Here is a 20,057-nt window from a genome sequence, read left to right on the forward strand (position 1 = left end):
AGGTGAGCTTCACATAATCGTTTTTTGCGGAATTCGAGATACATCATTATCTTTGAAGTCAGAATACGTTGCAAGATTCCGCAACAAATGGATGTGAAACATATTGGAAGGTAGTTTTGTAGATTACTTCCCCTGCAGTTCTTGCAGACCGGTGAGACCTGCACTTTTCTCCAATTTCTGAACAATGTTCTTTGTTCAAGGGAGCTACAGAAGATTAAAGTTTAAATAGGGACTAACTCAGTTGCAAGTACTGTATAGAGTCTGATAGGGATATATCGGGCACTGGAACTTTGATCAGTTTTAGCAATTTCAACTGTTTCTCAACATCACCGGCACTAATATCTGTATCATTCATCTTCCTTGGTAAAGGAACATTTGAAAATTGAGTTCAGCAGTTCTGCTTTTGCTTTTCTACCCTCAATTTTAGTTCGTGCCTCGTCCAGTCTGGGCACTAACTTTGCTATCAAAAATAGCATTTATCTACTGGGTGATCCCATGACGATGTTACAGATTTGCGGGGATGATGGAGAAGGATGAATTTATCAATCTGAGGTAAGAGACACTCATTCGGAAATGAGTGAGTCGAAAGTTATAAGCGCAAATACATTACTGGCCATTAAAATTGCTACACCAAAAAGAAATGCAGATGATAAACGGGTATCCATTGGACAGATATATTATACTAGAACTGACATGTGATTACATTTTCACGCAATTTGGGTGCATAGATCCTGAGAAATCAGTACCCGGAACAACCACCTCTGGCCGTAATAACGGCCTTGATACGCCTTGGCATTGAGTCAAACAGAGCCTGGATGGCGCGTACAGGTACAGCTGCCCATGCAGCTTCAGCACGATACCACAGTTCATCAAGAGTAGTGACTAGCGTATTGTGACGAGCCAGTTTCTCGGCCAACATTGACCAGACGTTTTCAGTTGGCGAGAGATCTGAAGAATGTGCTGGCTAGGGCAGCAGTCGAACATTTTCTGTATCCAGAAAGGCCCGTACAGAACCTGCAAAATACTTTCGTGCATTATCCTGCTTAAATGTAGGGTTTCGCAGGGATCGAATGAAGGGTAGAGCCACGGGTCGTAACACATCTGAAATGTAACGTCCACTGTTCAAAGTGCCGTCAATGTGTACAAGAGGTGACCGAGGCGAGTAGACAATGGCTCCCCATACCAACAAGCTCATAACTCTCAAGGTATGCATTTTAGAGCCCATATTTACTGGGCATTTCTTCTTGTTTTGATCCATGCTAGTTGTCTATCCTACGATCATAGCAACAATTTCGTCTCAGTCGTTTCCACGCCAGCGTCCCTTTCGTCAAATTAACAAAATTACTCTTCTCCATCACTCCTGCATGTTTGTAACATCCTCACGGAATCACTCTGGATAAGAGCAGAATTTCTTCGTGTTTTGTGACAGATTCTTCGACAATATTCTGCTACACTAGTAGATGAAGATTTCGTGCACTGCCCTTTCGACAGCCAAAAGTGCTTCATTCAGCACTTCCCTGTCCATTTTAGCACTATGCTTTCGCACCTACTACATAGTAGTCTTCCGCTTTAGAAGTTTATTTACAGTGTCACTCTCAACATGAACGGTTATACTACGTAGATAACAGAAGCAATATTAATAAAACCGACAAACTGCAGGGACGGATTCATGATTGGAAACATGTGAATCACCTCGGAGGGAACGATCTATTGATACGTAATCAGCATGGTTACAGAAAACACCGTTCTTGTGCAAAGCAGCTAGCTCTTTATTGGAACGAAGTGATGGCCGCTATCGACAGGCGACCTCAGGTTGATTCCGTATTTCTGGATTTCCGGAAAGCTTTTGACACCGTTCCTCACAAGCGACTTCTAATCAAGCTGCGGGCCCATGGGGTATCTTCTCAGTTGTGCGGCTGGATTCGTGATTTCCTGTCAGGAAGGTCGCAATTCGTAGTAATAGACGGCAAATCATCGAGTAAAATTGAAGTGATATCAGGTGTTCCCCAGGGAAGCGTCCTGGGACCTCTGCTGTTCCTGATCTATAGAAATGACCTGGGTGACAATCTGAGCAGTTCTCTTAGGTTGTTCGCAAATGATGCTGTAATTTACCATCTAGTAAGGTCATCCGAGGACCAGTATCAGTTGCAAAGCGATTTAGAAAAGATTGCTGTATGGTGTGTCAGGTGGCAGTTGACGCTAAATAACGAAAATTGTTAGGTGATCCACATGAGTTCCAAAAGAAATCCGTTGGAATTCGATTACTCGATAAATAGTACAATTCTCAAGGCTGTCAATTCAACTAAGTACCTGGGTGTTAAAATTACTAACAACTTCAGTTGGAAAGACCACATAGATAATATTGTGGGGAAGGCGAGCCAAAGGTTGCGTTTCATTGGCAGGACACTTAGGAGATGCAACAAGTCCACTAAGGAGACAGCTTACACTACACTCGTTCGCGGCGAGATCTATTTACGAAATTTCAGTCACCACCTTTCTCTTCCGAATGCGAAAATATTTTGTGGAGCCCAACCTACATAGGTAGGAATGATCATCAAAATAAAATAAGAGAAATCAGAGCTCGAACAGAAAGGTTTAGGTGTTCGTTTTTCCCGCACGCTGTTCGGTAGTGGAATGGTAGAGAGACAGTATGATTGTGGTTCGATGAACCCTCTGCCAAGCACTTAAATGTGAATTGCAGAGTAATCATGTAGATGTAGATGGAAGAAGAAAGGTCCTGCGAACATGTGTCCGGAAGAGGGCTGTACGCGTGCAACGACAACAAATCGTCTCGGAACACAGTACAGAGCTGAATCGCATCCACATCACAACAGATGTTCAAAGTGGCTATCATGCAGGATACACATAGTCGTTCTTTCGCTTACACCATGTTGGCGGGGTAGTTGCCTGGAGTTTGTACTACAGTTCGTCTCAATATCCTGCAGAACTCGGTCCTCCAAGTCTGGTGTACGCACAGTCCGTCGCCTTCCTGCACGTTCGTCTATCTGGAAAGGCCCATGATCACACAAACGCCCCAACAGGCCTTGAAATGTTGTGTAGTGTGGTTGGTGTCTGTGAGGGTACTTGTGTTGGTACAGCCGTGCTGCCTCTCTACCTTTTCTATCTGCTTGCTTGTACAGACACCATCTAGGATTGCTCCCGACACGAATAACTGACCATTCTACTGCTTACTTTACTCTTCGTCAATGATACAGGCTGCAACACACAAGGAACACACGGCAAGGGGTAAGAGGAACCGTCATTCGTCAGCGGCATCTACAGTGGCAACGATGCACTTCCGGACACATGTTCATAGCACCTTTTTCCCTTCATTTCCAGTCATAAATTCGTCCCTGCAGTTTGTCGGTTTTATTAATGTTCAGCCTGGACATCCAGTACATCGTAAACCATTCTTCCAAACATGAGCCACAGTCCTTCTGCAAGCTCCTCTCCGGAGCTAAACGTTTCTGGGTATCTTGCGGAGATACGATGCTATTGCCTCTTTATCTCCACTACTGGGCATTAAAATTGCTACACCACGAAGATGACGTGCTACAGACGCGAAATTTAACCGACAGGAAGAAGAAGATGCTGTGATATGCAAATGATTAGCTTTTCAGAGCATTCACACAAGGTTCGCGCCGGTGGCGACACCTACAACGTGCTGACATGAGGAAAGTTTCCAACCGATTTCTCATGCACAAACAGCAGTTGACCGGCGTTGTTTGGTGAAACGTTGTTGTGATGCCTCGTGTAAGGAGGAGAAATGCGTACCATCACGTTTCCGACATTGAAAAAGGTCGGATTGTAGCATATCGCGATTGCGGTTTATCGTACAGCAACATTGTTGCTCGCGTTGATCGAGATCCAATGACTGTTAGCAGAATATGGAATCGGTGGGTTCAGGAGGGTAATACGGAACGCCGTGCTGGATCCCAACGGCCTCGTATCACTAGCAGTCGAAACGACAGACATCTTATCCGCACGGCTGTAACGGATCGTGCAGCCACTTCTCGATCCCTGATTCAACAGATGGGGACGTTTGCAAGACAACAACCATCTGCACGAACAGTTCGACGACGTTTGCAGCAGCATGGACTATCAGCTCGGAGACCATGGCTGCGGTTACCCTGACGCTGCATCACAGACAGAAGCGGCTGCGATGGTGTACTCAACGACGAACCTGGCTGCACGAATGGCAAAACGTCATTTTTTCGGGTAAATCAAGGTTCCGTGTACAGCATCATGATGGTCGCATCCGTGTTTGGCGACATCGCAGTGAACGCACATTGGAAGCGTGTATTCGTCATCGCCATACTGGCGTATCACCCGGCGTGATGGTATGGGGTGCAATTGGTTACACGTCTCGGTCACCTCTTGTTCGCATTGATGCCACTTTGAACAGTGGACGTTACATTTCAGATGTGTTACGACCCGTGGCTCTACCCTTCATTCGATCCCTGCGAAACCCAACATTTCAGCAGGATAATGCACGACCGCATGTTGCAGGTCCTGTGCGGGGCTTTCTAGATACAGAAAATGTTCGACTGCTGCCCTAACCAGCACATTCTCCAGATCTCTCACCAACTGAAAACGTCTGGTCAATGGTGGCCGAGCAACAGGCTCGTCGCAATACGCCAGTCACTACTCTTGATGAACTGTGGTATCGTGTTGAAGCTGCATGGGCAGCTGTACCTGTACACGCCATCCAGGCTCTGTTTTACTCAATACCCAGGCGTATCAAGGTTGTTATTACGGCCAGAGGTGGTTGTTCTGAGTACTGGTTTCTCAGGATCTATACACCCGAATTGCGTGAAAATGTAATCACACGTCAATTCTAGTATAATATATTTGTACATTGAATACCCATACCCGTTTATCATCTGCATTTCTTCTTGGTGTAGCAATTTTAATGTCCAGTAGTGCAGTTTGCTGAACATTTATATCTTTCTACTTCTTTTTGTTGGACTTTGCACTTTTCCAATCATTGTTTGTAATGCCAGATAATTTGTTTTCCAGATAAACAGCAAATGTCTATGACTTAAAGCTGATTTTTTTTTCTTCATCCACATCTGTGGAATGATACAAGTGATCATTACTAGTTTTGGCTGTGACTGACCGTATCAACGTCAAAGTATGGTATATGGTAACGAATGTGACACGTTACACTATAAGCAACCAGTCCAAATGTGAAGCTGACCTCTAACAGCTAAAACCGGTCATGATTCTCTGCATCACTTAGAAGCTGTGACTTAAATAAGTTATGGTTTTGGCCGAGAATTAGATACTTTTTCTTTTTAGCACATTCCATTTTACGTTAAAAGTGTGCTTGTCAGACACACAAGGAGCACAGGCTGACCAAAGGAAAGCCATAATTCTAAATAACATGATAGGGAATTACGGAAAATAAATATTAAACTTACAAACAAGACAAACCTCATGGGTTCTTTGATACAATTTTCCACTTACTTCTCTTCTTTTTTTACAGCATAATAATTACCACATATATAAAATGGTATTATGTGCTGTTTGTTTTGTTCTTGTTAAAGTTCATGCAGAATGCTCAACGACTATGTGGGTGGTAATGACAAAAAGTGTGTTACCACATCTCTCAGATATAGCAGTAGTCATCAATGTGTCACGCATCCTACCAATGATGTACAGTGTCACATTTCTACAACAGTTACACATATTACATGGAAAATAATTCAAATACTACTCACTTACATGCATAGAGGTAACTACTAACTTATATTTACAATCTCATTAATGGTATAGTAGGGTCTCTGGAGAATGAAATATTCCTGCTATATGTCAATTTTTCGTTAGCTTGTCAAAAGTTGACATGTTAAAAAACGTGGCTGCAGTACATGTACATGGTTTATAATTTAAGCAGCAATCAGCCACAAGAATGTTGTAAAATTTTTTATTTAATTCCACCTATTACCGGTTTAGGATTTGCAACAAATCTACTTTCAGATGGCTTTTACAGCTTTTTTGCTTTCCTGCTGGGACCTCATTTTGTGTGAGTCGGCCACCTGGGAGCGAAGGCGATTCGGTCGGCGTATGGTGAGTCAGCGTGTAATCTACGTTAATAGCATATTCAAAACTGGTCTGAAAGCATTGACAGTTCGATGCATTTTCTTATTTTTCCAGCACTTATTTACTGTTAATGGCACCGCGTGTTTCCATTAACAGCCAAGTGCAATGATGTTGTGGTTGAGTAGTATTTGTTCCACATACTCAGCAAACAACCGTGAGGTACTTGGCAGAGAGTACGTCCCACTGTACCAATTATTAGGGTGTCTTCCTGTTCCTTTCACGCATGGGGTGCGGGAAGAATGACTGATTGAATGCCTCTCTGCGTGCAGTAATTATTTAAATCTTATTCTCACGATCACTATGTGAGCGATACGTAGTAGGTTTGTAGTATTCCTAGAGTCATCATTTAAAGCCTGTTCTTGAAACTTCGTTAATAGACTTTCTCTGGATGTCTGTCGTCATAAGTTTCGAGTTCCGTTCCTTCAGTCTCTCTGTGATACTCTCCCACTAATCAAACAAACATGTGACCATTCGTGCTGCCCTTCTCTGAACACGTTCAGTATCCACTGCGACTCTTATGTGTTACAGGTTCCACACACTTGAACAATATTCCACGCCGTACAGCAATACTCGAAAGTAGGGCAGACAAGCGTGGTGTAAGCGGTCTCTTTAGTAGACCTGTTTGCAGCTTCTAAGTGTTCTGCCAATGAATCGCAATCTTTGGTTGGCTCTACCCACAACATTGTCTATATGATCGTACAAATTTAGGGTATTTGTAATTGTAATCCCTAAGCATTTAGTTTAATTTACAGCCTTCAGAATTGTGTGACTTATCACGTAATCGAAATTTAGTGGATTTCTTTTAGTACTCATGCGAATAACTTCACACTTTTCTTTATTCAGGGCCAATTGCCACTTTTCGCATCATACAGATATCTTATCTAAATCATTTTGCAATTCGTTCTGGTCATCTGATGACTTTACAAGACGGTAAATGACAGCACCATCTGCAAACAATCTAAGACGGCTACTGAGATTGTCTCCCACGTCGTTAATATAGATCAGGAACGATAGAGGGTCTATAACACTTCCTTGGGGAACGCGGGATATTATTTCTGCTTTACTCGATGACTTTCCGTCTATTACTACGAATTGTGATCTTTCAGACAGGAAATAACGAATCCAGTCGCATATCTGAGGCGATATTCCATAGGCACGCAGTTTGATTAGAAGACGCTCACGAGGAACGGTGTCGAAAGCCATCTGAAAATCTAAAAATATGGAGTCAGTTTGACATCCCCCGTCAATAGCACTCATTACTTCATGAGTATAAAGGGCTAGTAGTGTTTCGCAAGAACGATATTTTCTGAATCTGTACTGACCACCTGTCAATAAACCGTTTTCTTCGAGGTACTTCATAACGTTCGAATACAGTATACGATCCAAAACCCTACTGCAATTAGTGATATGGGCCTGTAATTCAACGGATTACTCCTGCTTCCATTTTTAGGTTTTGTTGTGGCTTGAGCAATTTTCCAGTCTTTAGGTACGGATCTTTCTGTGAGCGAGCGGTTGTACATAATTGCTAAATATGGAGCTATTGTATCGCCGGACTCTGAGAGGAATCTGACTGTTATACAATCTGAACCAGAAGCCTTGCTTTTATTAAGTGATTTAAGCTGCTTTGCGACACCGAGGATGTCTACTTCTATGTTTCTCATCTTGGCAGTTGTTCTTGATTCGAATTCAGGAATATTTACTTCGTCTTCTTTGGAGAAGGAGTTTCGAAAAATGGTGTTTAATAACTCTGCTTTAGTGGCACTGTCGTCAGCGACTTCACCGTTGTTATCGTGCAGTGAAGGTATTGATTGCGTCATGCCACTGGTGTGCTTTATGTATGACCAGAATCTCTTTGGGTTTTCTGCCAGATTTCGAGACAGAGTTTCGTTGTGGAAATTATAAGCATCTCGCATTGAAGTACGCGCTATATTTCGAACTTCTGCAAAACTTTGCCAGTCTTCGGGATTTTGCGTTCTTTTAAATTTGGCATGCTTTTTTCGCTGTTTCTGCAACAGTGATCTGACCCGTTTTGTGTACCATGTGTGATCATTACCATCACTTATTAACTTATGTGGTATGTATCTATCAAATTGCTGTCGATACTATCTCTTTGAAATCATTCCACAACTTTTCTATGCTTACATGATCAGATCGGAAGGAGTGCAGACTGTCTCTTAAACGGTGTTAAGAGCATTATTATCAGCTTTTTAAAATAGATATACTTTGCGTTTCTTTTTTATGGTTGTAGGAGTTGAGGTATTCAGCCTAGCAGCTACTGCCTTGTGGTCGCTAATCCCTGTATTCGTCACGATACTCATTATTTGTCCAGGATTATTTGTTGCTAAGAGGTCAAGTGTGCTTTCGCAACCATTTACGTTTCGAGTGGGGTCATGAACTAATTCTTCAAAATAATTTTCTTTGAAAGTATTCAATACAATTTCAGATGACGTTTTATGTCTGCCGCCGGCTGTAAACGTATAATTTTCCCAGCATATCGAGGGTAGATTAAAGTCACCACCGACTATAATTGTATGAGTGGGGTACCTATTTGAAATGAGATTCAAGTTTTCTTTCAACTGCTCAGCAACTATATCTTCTGAGTCGGGGGATGGGTAAAACGACCCAATTAATAGTTTAGTCCGATTGTCAAGTATAACCTCTATCCATACTAATTCGCAAGAATTATCTACTTCAATTTCACTACAAGTCAAACTACTTCTGACAGCAATAAATACTCCATCACCAATTTTATTAAAACTATCCTTTCTGATCACTGTTAGATAGTTTGGAAAAAATTCTACTGAACTTATTTCCCGGTTTGGCCAGCTTTGTGTACGTATAACTATTTGAGCTTCAGTGCTTTCTATTAGGGCTTGGAGCTCTGGTTCTTTCCCAACACAGCTACGACAATTTACAACTAAAATACCAATCGTTTATACAACTAAGTTACTGTGTTTTACCTGCCCCCTATTACACGGGCGCCATTTCTGTGGTTCCCTGAAGCCCTCTAACCTAAAGAACCGCCCAGTCCCTTCCACACGGTCCCCGCTACCCATTTGTGGCTCTGGAGATGTCGAAGTTCACAAAACCTGCATATGTTGGTATGTGTGTAGCGGACCTATCCAAGCTCCATATGTACTGTTTTCATTATGAGTTTGTGAGAAATTCTGAAGACTCAGCGTTGCTATATATGGATGCAGACAGCTTCATTCGCCGGTTGAAGGACTGTGATCCATGTGAGATGATGAGATGCTATACCAATACATTCAACATGCCTGGATACAAAACTGATAACTTGTTGCATATAAAGCCTCCAACAATGTTAATGGTTTGATGAAAGGCGATGTGAATGAGTTGCAATTTGTGGTGTTTGTAGGTTCACGATCCAAAAAGTATGCATACCGTATAGAGTTAGATGTAACTTTAAAGTGGGCTAAGGACACGCTATGTGCTGCTACATGGGCCATTAAGGTTGATAATTACCTAGAATGCCCGTATGGTGGTGCAGTTGATGACGCTCCACATCTGGTCTGTCAGGTTACTTTTCAGTCTAAGGGGACATGTTCATACTGTAGCCCAAACTGAAATTCGATCTGTATCGTATCAAGCAGATAATTTGTGATGGCAGAACTGAAACCCTGCCATACTCACACTATTCACTGGAGAAAGAGAATGTGTGTGTATGTGAGAGGCAGAGAGGGAGAGGAAGGGAGGGAGGGAGAGAGAAAGAGAGACAGAGAGAGAAGTTGCATACAGTATGTTCAGCGTCAATGGGCAATAACCAATCACAGAGGCAGGTGACAGCACTACCAGTGGAGGGTATATGAAGCATGTCATGAGAACATGGAAAACAGTGTAGTCATTGTAGTAACATGGAAATGCAGCGATTTATCTGACGTCCAAAAGGGCATGATTATTGTATTTCGGGCCAAGGGGAAACATTTCTTAAATGGCTAAGTTTGTAAACTGTTCACTTGCCACGGTGGTTACAGTATTCAGTGTGCTTGGCAAAACGGTGCTATCCAAAACTGACGCCGAGTCAACTGTGTGTACCACAGGCCGTAGATAACATGAGCTGTGCATGGGCATCTGTAGCAGGTGCCTGTTTCATGCACCTATGCTGACTGCTGTTCATCAACGATGAAAGCTGGAATTTGCATATCATCACAGCTGGACGTTCACTGAGTGGAGGCAGGTATCGTTTTCAGAGGAATCACATTTTGTGCTCCATAAGACAAATGACCGTGGCATGTATGGTGGGAACACATCTGAAAGCAAACACCCTGCAACAATTGTCAGAAGCATCCAGTGGGCATTCCCTGGGTGATCTCATGATTGTGGAAGGCACAATGGATCAACACATGTTTGCATGTATGCTTGGGAACCATGTTCATTCCTACATTCGGTTTGTTTCTTCTCAGAACAATAGCATCTGCCAGCAGGACCATGTAATGTGTTACACAACTTGCAGTGTACATGCATGCTTCAAGGAGCACCAAGATGAGTTTTTATTGTACTCCCCTGGCAACCAGACTCTGCATATTTAAACACAATCGAAAATCCATGGGTCCAACTTGACACCTCGACCGGGCTGTTCTCGCTGTGGATCCTCAATTGAGAAATCTAGTGCAGTTGGCCATGGCATTGGAATCGCCATGGCTCCACATCCATGTTTTTACCTTCCAGAATCTCACTGATTCTCTTGTTACATGTCGCGCAGTGGTCTGTGCTGCAGAAAGTGGTTATTCAGGCTTTGAACAGGTGACCTAATTAATGTTATACATATATATATATATATATATATATATATATATATATATATATATATGTGTGTGTGTGTGTGTGTGTGTGTGTGTGTGTGTGGGCGCTCTATGCCTCACACACACACACACACACACGCACGCACATGCACACAGAGAGAGAGAGAGAGAGAGAGAGAGAGAGGAGAGAGACACACACATAGCACTTACTAAGGTTTATTTTTGCTGTTGACCTTGACAATAAGAGAGTTATGTCTTCCTTCACGTGTGATTAACAGAGAGAGATTGAAATGCGTCTAGAAAGAACTTTTCTCCCCATACTCTCTATAATTATATAACATATTTATTTATTAATGCAGAATTGTCCGCCTCGTTGGCTGATGGTCAGCGTGATGAAATGCCACGCTAGGAGGCCCACGTTCGATTACCGGCTAAGCTGGAGATTTTCTCCGCTCAGGGACTGGGTGTTGTGTGGTCTTCATCATCAATTCATCCCCATCGACACGCAAGTCGCCGATGTTGCGTCAACGCAAAAGACTTTCAACAGGCGACCGGTCTACCTGACGGGAGGCCCTATCCACAAGACATTTCAATGCAGAATGGAAATCTGTATCGTTTAGTAATGTCTGTGATTGTATTGCATTAATATATTCTTATACACACTGTGCATAAAGCAACTTTAGCATTTGTTATTAAATGAGTAAACAAAATAATTTAATTACCCTGTATCCTTGTCATTTGCAAAGAAAAAAAGTGCCTTCAATACCAAGCCCTATCACAATAGCTTAAGGAATGGATTGACTTAAATAAATTGTAACAATGTGGTTAAAAATATTTCAGATGACTTCTAGCTCTGTCAGTAATGTGGTAGTGATAGAGGAAGACTTATTGTTATTAGCTGAAAGTTCGTATGACAATTTAACCACACATGTATAATACATGTCTACAGATCTGTATGACGCAATCTATAGAGGAGTGGTGGTGGTGAAGAGTTGGGATGGGGGGGGGGGGGGGGACAATTTGAAACTTGCAGGAACTTGTTAAAACCAGACTGTAAAGGAGTGGTAGTGGTATTGGTCGTGGTGGTAGGAGTGATGAATGACTCACATACAGCAACTAGTTCATTTAAGTCAGCCAGCCATCACCCCACCCAGCATCTCTGCTCACCTCAAGAGTGGGAGCAGTCGAAAGCCCTCTACCTGTACTTATGCTTTGGGGGTGGATGCTGATGTCTGGGACAGGGACGGGGAGATTGGGAGAGCTCAGTGTTACATACCCCAACAGCAAGCACCTGGCACCCCACACACAGCATGATTTAGTCAGCTAGGCAACTCATGGTCACACCTGATTCATTATTGTGCACCCTATGCTGACACCTGCAACACATGTAGCCATCTTCCAATGTGGGTTCTTCTTTTCAGCTCAGGTGCTTGTGTGGGGAAAAAGGCATGTCATCCTGGGTATGATTCTTCTTTCTAGCTCTGGCAACTGTTTGAGAAAAAAATGCAGGTGTATTTCGGATGCAAGTCGTCTTTCCAGCTCTGATAGGTGTGCTTCACTCATGATTTAATAGCAGATATCTGAAATAGTTTAGGGCACAAACAGACAGGGGAGGGGAAGTGAAGGAGGTGGGGGAAATGTGAGGAAAGAGGGGGAGGATATTTTGGGGGAGGGGATGACCTTGAGGGGAGAAAAGTGTGTGCATACATTGTAACTTGCAGAGAGCTTGTCCAAACCAATGTAGAGGAGTGCCAATTGTGGGAGGGGGCTGAAACATATATGGAGCTTGTTCAAAGTAGCTAGCCAGTGGCAACTCTGCTCATGGGAGTGCAGGCGCAACTGACAGCCATTTCTTGCATTGGGCAGAGACTGATCCAGCACTTATGCGATGTTCATGCAGAATTTTTTTTACTAATACGTAATAATAATAATAACAATAGGGCTTGTGGCTACAGTACTCTGAAATAATTTAAATAATTACCTGGGCACTTGAGGATGCGAGACGATGGAACAGGGTGCGGAAATAGTCGGGGAATGGGGCAGGGGGGTTGTGGGAGCGAGGGTGATCTTGAAGGGGAAGGGCAGGTGTTGGACCCTCATGACACTGACACAGACAGATCAAAACTGTGCTGGATATGGCAGGACTCCACTAATAACATTTTGTCACGGACAGGGCCAACCAGTTTCAGTAGTCAGCAGGTTAGGTTCTGTAAGCATTGAATGGGTATTTGTAACTTTACAGTATGAAAATGGCATCCATCGAATACACAGATCTACACACTATTTGAGGGAGCCGCTGCTGCAGAGCTAGACCATAGATGCATGCCCTTAGCTCTGCTAGGTTGAGGTTTTCGAAGCCAACATCAGATTAATGTGACAAGTGGAATTAAGCCGATTTTTTGTCATTATGCATTGTGCGAAGAGGAGCTGACATTTACAGCTTTTCTCATTTATAGCTGAAATTACGCTTTTATTTTAACAAGTGGGGGACACGTGCTCGAATAACACATGTACTACCTAAGTAACGCGGTTTCTGTGAAACTCCAGTGCTTACCAATTTAAAAATCGACGAAGTGAATGCGTAACAAAAAAATTAAAATATAGTATTTTACTGTTCTTTCTGCGTATGGTTTTTACGAGCGTCGGAATTAAATTTTCTTCACCGAATTCCCCATTTTTGTTAATCTATGAATCATTCGAATCATCACTTCCTCAGGACTGCGAGACAAAACATCAGTTGGGTGGCAAGCAATTAGTTTTCAGAAGATTCCACGAAAATAGGTGTGCAATGTTTTTTATGCTGTTATAAGAAATGATGTCCGATTTTATCAATCACGTCAAGTTTTTAAACAAAATAAACGTATGTGTTTTACTACGTCTACTAATCCAGTACAAATACTACTTAAGTAATAACAAGATACGATGCAGAATATATTAATAAACGATGAATATCGACAAAATTGCTGTAGTGAATCAGGTATCCGGAACCGCGCGACTGCTACGGTCGCAGGTTCGAATCCTGCCTCGGGCATGGATGTGTGTGATGTCCTTAGGTTAGTTCGGTTTAAGTAGTTCTAAGTTCTAGGGGACTGATAATGAACTCGACAGTTAAGTCCCGTAGTACTCAGAGCCATTTGTCATTTGTCTGAATCAGGTATCAGAAAATAAGTATTTATCTTGTGTTAAAGAATAAGAATAATAGCCTTATTAGGTAAAATGTTCGTGAGAAGTGTATTTCTGGTGCCGAAAATATTTTTCTCTAGGCCTGGAGTAAATTACTTCAGCAGTTTCCTTAGGTTAGTAGCAACGAACACGGAAAATGAACAAAGAACTGTGATGATAACAAAAGCACTTCCTTTATCAGTGTCTTTGACATGGGGAAACAGCAATATGTTGATCAAATTTTCTACACTGATTCTGAACCCAAATTAACAATATTACACCATCATCATCTGCGTGCATACACACAACATTCTGTTCCTGAAGTTTTGCCCGTCAGTATCACGACTATTAATGCTCTGTTAACAGTAACGTTTATACAAAGCAATGTCATGATGATGCTCATAGATTTGGAAACAAATTAAACGAAACATCACCTAAATGTTGTCTCAGATGGAATGAAACTATACTTTTCAGCGACTAAATTTTGTGTACAACTACAAGTATTTTATTTACAATCATACTGACAAGAAAACAAATAAAATGTATCTTGCACTCCATATTGCGGTGCGTATTTCACTGATTTGGTGGTCTCTAATTTTTTTCCTCTGGGTGGCAAATGCTGAAAAGAAACAAAAATTGATGGTACATCATATGGCTTCGGTTCTCTTCCGACATCAAGGCTTCGATGTCAAAACATTCCGGCAGCAAATATTTTGCTGCTTATATTTCCACATGCGATAACTTCAGCATTATTCCTTTACATATCAAAAGTTCAAATATTAATTGGTACTTTGTCAGCGGAAAAATTGTTACCGATACTGAGATAACGTAAAAAGAAGTTACGTAGCTCGTGAGATGAACACGAGAAAAGAGAGACCAAGCAATTAATATTTCATAGATTTACGCATGTAGTTTTACGAGACAAATATACATCGAAGTGACAGAAGTTATGGGATATGTTCTAATATCACGTCGGACCTGTTGGATGGGCTCAAATGGAAGTCCCCTGCAGAAATAACGAGCCACGCTGCCTGTATAGCCGTGCATAACTTCGAAAGTGTTGCAGTGCAGGATTTTGTGCACGAACTGACCTCTCAGTTATGTCCCATAAATGTTCGGTGGGATTCATGTTGGGCGATCTGGGTGGCCAAATCAGTCACTCGAAATGTCCAGAATGTTCTTCAAACCGGTCGCAAACAGTTGTGGCCCAGTGACATGTCGTAAAGACATCCATAAAAATTCTTTCGTTGTTTGGGAATATGAAGTCCATGAATGGCTGCAAATGGTCTCTAAGAAGCCGAACATAACCGTTCCCAGGCAATGATCCTTGTAAACGCAGCGAACATCATTTCCCACATTTGCATCACTCTCCGCAAGCCACTTAATGGCGTGTGGCAGAGGGTACTTTCAGTACCACTACCTGATCCCTCCAACCTTGCTCCACTCACGAATAGTTCGTGGGAAGAATGACTGTCGCTAAGCCTCTGAATTGGCTCTAATTTCTCGATTTTTCCCCTCCAACTCAATATGCAAGATGTATGTGGGGGAAAGTAATGTTGTCCGACTCCTCATGAAAAGTTCTGTCCCGAAATTTCAATAGCAGATCTCTCCGTGATGCACAACACCTCTCTTGTAACGTCTGCCAGTGGAGTTTGTTTAGCATCTCCGCAATGCTCTCTCGCCAGCTAAATGATCCCGTGACGAAACGCGCCTCTCTTCGTTGGATCTTCTCTATCTCCCCAGACATACGTGATAGGATCCCAGATAGATGAACAATACTCGAGAATCTGGCGAAAAATTGCCTTATAAGCCACTTCTTTCGTGGATGAGTTACATGGCGCCACCACAAGCTTGCACAGTGCCTTGTTGACAATTTGAGTCTACGGCTTCGTGGGGTCAGCGCCACATTCGAACCCCATCATCAGCTCTTACCAACTGAGATCTGGACTGACCTGACCAGGCCACCGTTTTCCAGTCGTCTATGGTCCAATATATGGTCACGCGCCCATAAGAGGCACTGCAGACACTGCCGTGCTGTTAGCAGAGGCACTCGCGTCTTCCGTCTGCTTCCACAGCCCACTAACGCCACATTTCGCCGCACTGCCCTAACTTGAGTCGCACGTTCCACTTCGATTTGCACGGTTATTTGACGCTGTGTTGCTTGTCTGTAAGCACTAGCAACTCTGCCCAAACGCTATTGCTCTCGGTTATTAAGTGAAGGCGGTCGGACACTGCGTTGTCCGTGATGAGAGGTAATGCGTGAAGTATGTTTTTCTCGGCACATTCTTGTCAATGTGGTTATCAAAAAACTGAATTCTCTAACGATTTACGAACTGGAATGTCTCATGCATCTAGCTCCAGCAACCATTCTGCTTTCAAAATCTGTTATTCCCGACGTGCGACCATAATCACGTCGGAAATCTTTTCACGTGAATGATCTGAGCACAAATGGCAGCTCCGTCAAAGCACTGTCCGTTTATGCCTTGTGTACACGGTACTACCACTGTCTGTATTATACATGCAAACAAACTTCACATTCGGCGCGGTGGCTGATGGGAACGAGCCGTTGTGGCAGAGCCGTTCTAGGCGCTTCAGTCCCGAACCGCGATGCTGCTGCGGTCGCAGCTTCAAGTCCTGCCTCGGACATGGATGTATGATGTCCTTAGTTTGGACTGATGACCTCAGACCCATAGTGCGTAGAGCCATTTGAACCATTTGATGGGAGCGACTGTAAAGGCATTTCCGATTTACAGTCGCTCCCATCATCCAGCGCGTCGAGCGCCAACTTTGTTTGCGCTAGTAACAAATGTGCGTATCGGTATCCCATGATTTGTCACCTTAGTATATATGAACATTACAAGTAAATTTGTAATGTTTACAAACAAATAAATACTTTCAAATAGAGGCCATTCGGATATGCTATGTTATGATGTCGCTCCTCAGTTGATCTCAAAAAATTCTTTCTCACAATTTTTGCATTTTTAAACAAGTCATACCTGTGGAACGAAATATTACTTCCTTTCGCACATTATTTCGTTGAATCCAAACGCTGCACTAACCATTACCATTCTAACAAAAAAAAAATATATTATCGCGTTCTGCCAAGCATCGAGTGAAAATTCAATTAATGTTAACAAAAACATTACAGTAAAGAATAATTAGTGTTTAGTCCATTAACTGATTTCAGCAAACAGCTATCGGTTGACGGTGACGCTGGTTTCAGTATTATGTCTTGTCTACGGTCAATAACATCATCAGTGGTCTAAGGCAGCGAAAGCAGACAAGAAGCGAACGAGTGGCGCTACGGGCGACCGTGACGTCACAGTCCCCACCAGCTATATTTACCGCGCATTCCTCGTGCTCCCCACGTTGCGGTCCAGTAACAAGCCCATTAGCAAATTTACAAGCTCGTGGAGTTTCCGTGAAGTCCTATTCTTCATTAAAGGGGGCCTACAGGAACATTCAGCTTTTCCTGAAAAATAAACTATGGGCTGCATGCGTTCGGAGCTTTGAATACACCTCGTAATTTGGAAAATTTGAATATCATCTTCGCGAGACATAAAAATGACTGAATAATACAATGTCGTTTTGCATAGCAACGACAATGTCAGATAACCACGTTACACGAAGCGTTGTAGTGTGTACTGCACATTACTGTGTGCCACGAACTGAGTCATACGCATGTGTAAAAATCAAATAGGTACCTCACACATCCAGTTGTAGTCGGTGGTGACTTTAGTTTACGCTCGATATGTTTGCGAAAATATATGTCCAAAACCGCTGTATGAAACTTCGTTAGAAATTGTGCTGAATGCTTTCTACGAAGATTATTTTTAGTTCAGAAGCCCACTCGAAATGATAACGGTTGCGAAAACACAGTTGACCTCTTAACAACAAATAATCCTGAGCAAGTAGACAGCATCATGAGGGATAAAGGTATTAATGACCTCAAGGTCGTTGTAGCGAGACTGGCCACTGCAACATCCAAATCCACCAAAAGTAAACGCAAAATACATCTATTTCAAAAAGCAGAGAAAAATTCGTTTGACTCTTTGGGAATTACAGTTTATCCACTGCTGGAAAAGTAAAATTTGAAGTGTAAACTAGATATGGTTTAAATTCACAGAAATAGTATTTGAGGGAATTGAGAGATTTATAACCGATAAGTTAATAAAAGGCGGTACTGATCCCCCGTGATATATAAAACAGGTCAGAACACTGTTGCAGAAGCAACGAAAAAAGCATGCCAAATTTAAGAGAACACAATATCTCCCAAACTGGCAATGTTTTACTGAAGCTTAGCGCAGACTTTAGTGCGACATGCTTTTAAAAGGCCGAAACAAAATCTAAAGAGATTCTGGTCATTTGTAAAGAACACCAGTGGCAAGACACAATCAGTATCTTCGCTGCGGGGTACCAATAGTGATCTTATCGATGATAGCACCATTAAAGCGGCGTTGTGACACACATTTCTCCAAAATTCCTTCACCAAGGAAGACGAAGTAAATACTTGAAAACTCGAATCAAGAACAGCTGTCAACATGTGTAACTTAGAATTAGGTATCCTCGGATTGGCGAAGTAGTTTAAAGACAAGTCTTCCGGTCCAGACGCCAAACCAAATAGGTTCCTGCCGGCCGCGGTGGTCTCGCGTTTCTAGGCGCGCAGTCCGGAACCGTGCGACTGCTACGGTCGCAGGTTCGAATCCTGCCTCGGGCATGGATGTGTGTGATGTCCTTAGGTTAGTTAGGTTTAAGTAGTTCTAAGTCCTAGGGGACTGATGACCACAGCAGTTGAGTCCCATAGTGCTCAGAGCCATTTGAACCATTTTTGAACCAAATAGGTTCCTTTCAGAGTCTGCTGATAAAATACCTCTATTCTTAGTAATCATATACAAACGTTCGCCCGATGAAAAATCTGTACCAAAGCACGGGAAAGTTGCACAGGTCACATAAATATTTAGTATCATTGAATCGATTTGCAGTAAGATTTTGAAACACATACAGTACTCACTTTTTTTACCTCAGTATTTTCCGGGAGTGGTTGCCGGTGATTGACTATATTGTTGCAGTGGATACTGTAATCATCTGGTTTCTCTTAGTGCCGAACAAGGCCTGACAAGCGAAATCGTGTCGTGCAGAGGACAAAGCAAAAACCGGAAATAATACACAAACTCGAAGATTACGCATTCGCGGTATCTGGCGCTGATTTACAATGTGGGTGAAACTAAGATCCGTGATATTCGGAAAAAAGACAAAATAATTCATTTTACTAGCAGTTCTGACTGATATAGAGATTTGTCAACGCGGACGGCTATGAAAATGTCTACGTATGCAGAACTTGATAAAGCCATGTTGAAATGGTTTCAACAGAAAAGAGCAGAGAGCATACAAGTATCTAGCTCAATAAGCGCCAAACAAGTCCAGATTTTCTTCAAAACTTTGGAGATGGAAGGAGATTTTAATGCATCTTCCTGCCGGCTAACAAAATTTAAACAGCGTCATGACGTCTGGGAGATAATAAAGTTTGCTTCTAGATTTTGTTATAAATTCCGGGAGTTTATTGTACGAGAAAATTTAGAGCTGCAGCAAATATACAACGAGGACGGAACTGGGATATTTTGGAAGTGTCTACCAACAAAGACTTCAACTTTCGATACAGAGCGTAGTGCACCTGGTTACAAATCAAGAAGGAAAGGATAAACATGTCGTCTTGTGCTAATGGTATGAGATCACAAATAGTTAAGCTTGGTATAACAGGTAAAGCCATAAAACCGTATTGTCTCAAAGGAATGGAAATGCTCAATTTACCCGTCCATTATTTTTGCCAGAAATGAGCCTGAATGGACTGCACAGAATTTTAAACACGGTTCCATAATTGCTTTGTGCCACAGGTGCGAGAATACTTATCGTTGAAGGGTCTACCTTTAACAATTAAGCCGGCCGGAGTGGCCGAGAGGTTCTAGGCGCTACAGTCTGGAACCGCGCGACCGCTACGGACGCAGGTTCGAATCCTGCCTCGGGCATGGAAGTGTG

The 20,057-nt window shown here is 42.5% G+C and overlaps 1 protein-coding gene across 8 annotated transcripts in view; it reads right to left on the minus strand.

Moving 5' to 3' along the window:
• Positions 1-20,057, minus strand: part of LOC126329577 (polyadenylate-binding protein 4-like) — a 51,183-nt gene that overhangs the window by 15,247 nt on the left and 15,879 nt on the right. For 2 of the 8 annotated variants that reach the window (XM_049996178.1, XM_049996195.1), the window contains one exon: positions 5,470-5,647. The exons of the other annotated variants lie outside the window; for them this stretch is intronic. The gene's annotated coding sequence lies outside the window, so the exon portion shown is untranslated. The remainder of the gene's footprint in view (positions 1-5,469; positions 5,648-20,057) is intronic. 8 annotated transcript variants of the gene reach the window in all.

The sequence above is a fragment of the Schistocerca gregaria genome, chromosome 2, assembly GCF_023897955.1.
Source record: "Schistocerca gregaria isolate iqSchGreg1 chromosome 2, iqSchGreg1.2, whole genome shotgun sequence".
NCBI lineage: Eukaryota > Metazoa > Arthropoda > Insecta > Orthoptera > Acrididae > Schistocerca > Schistocerca gregaria.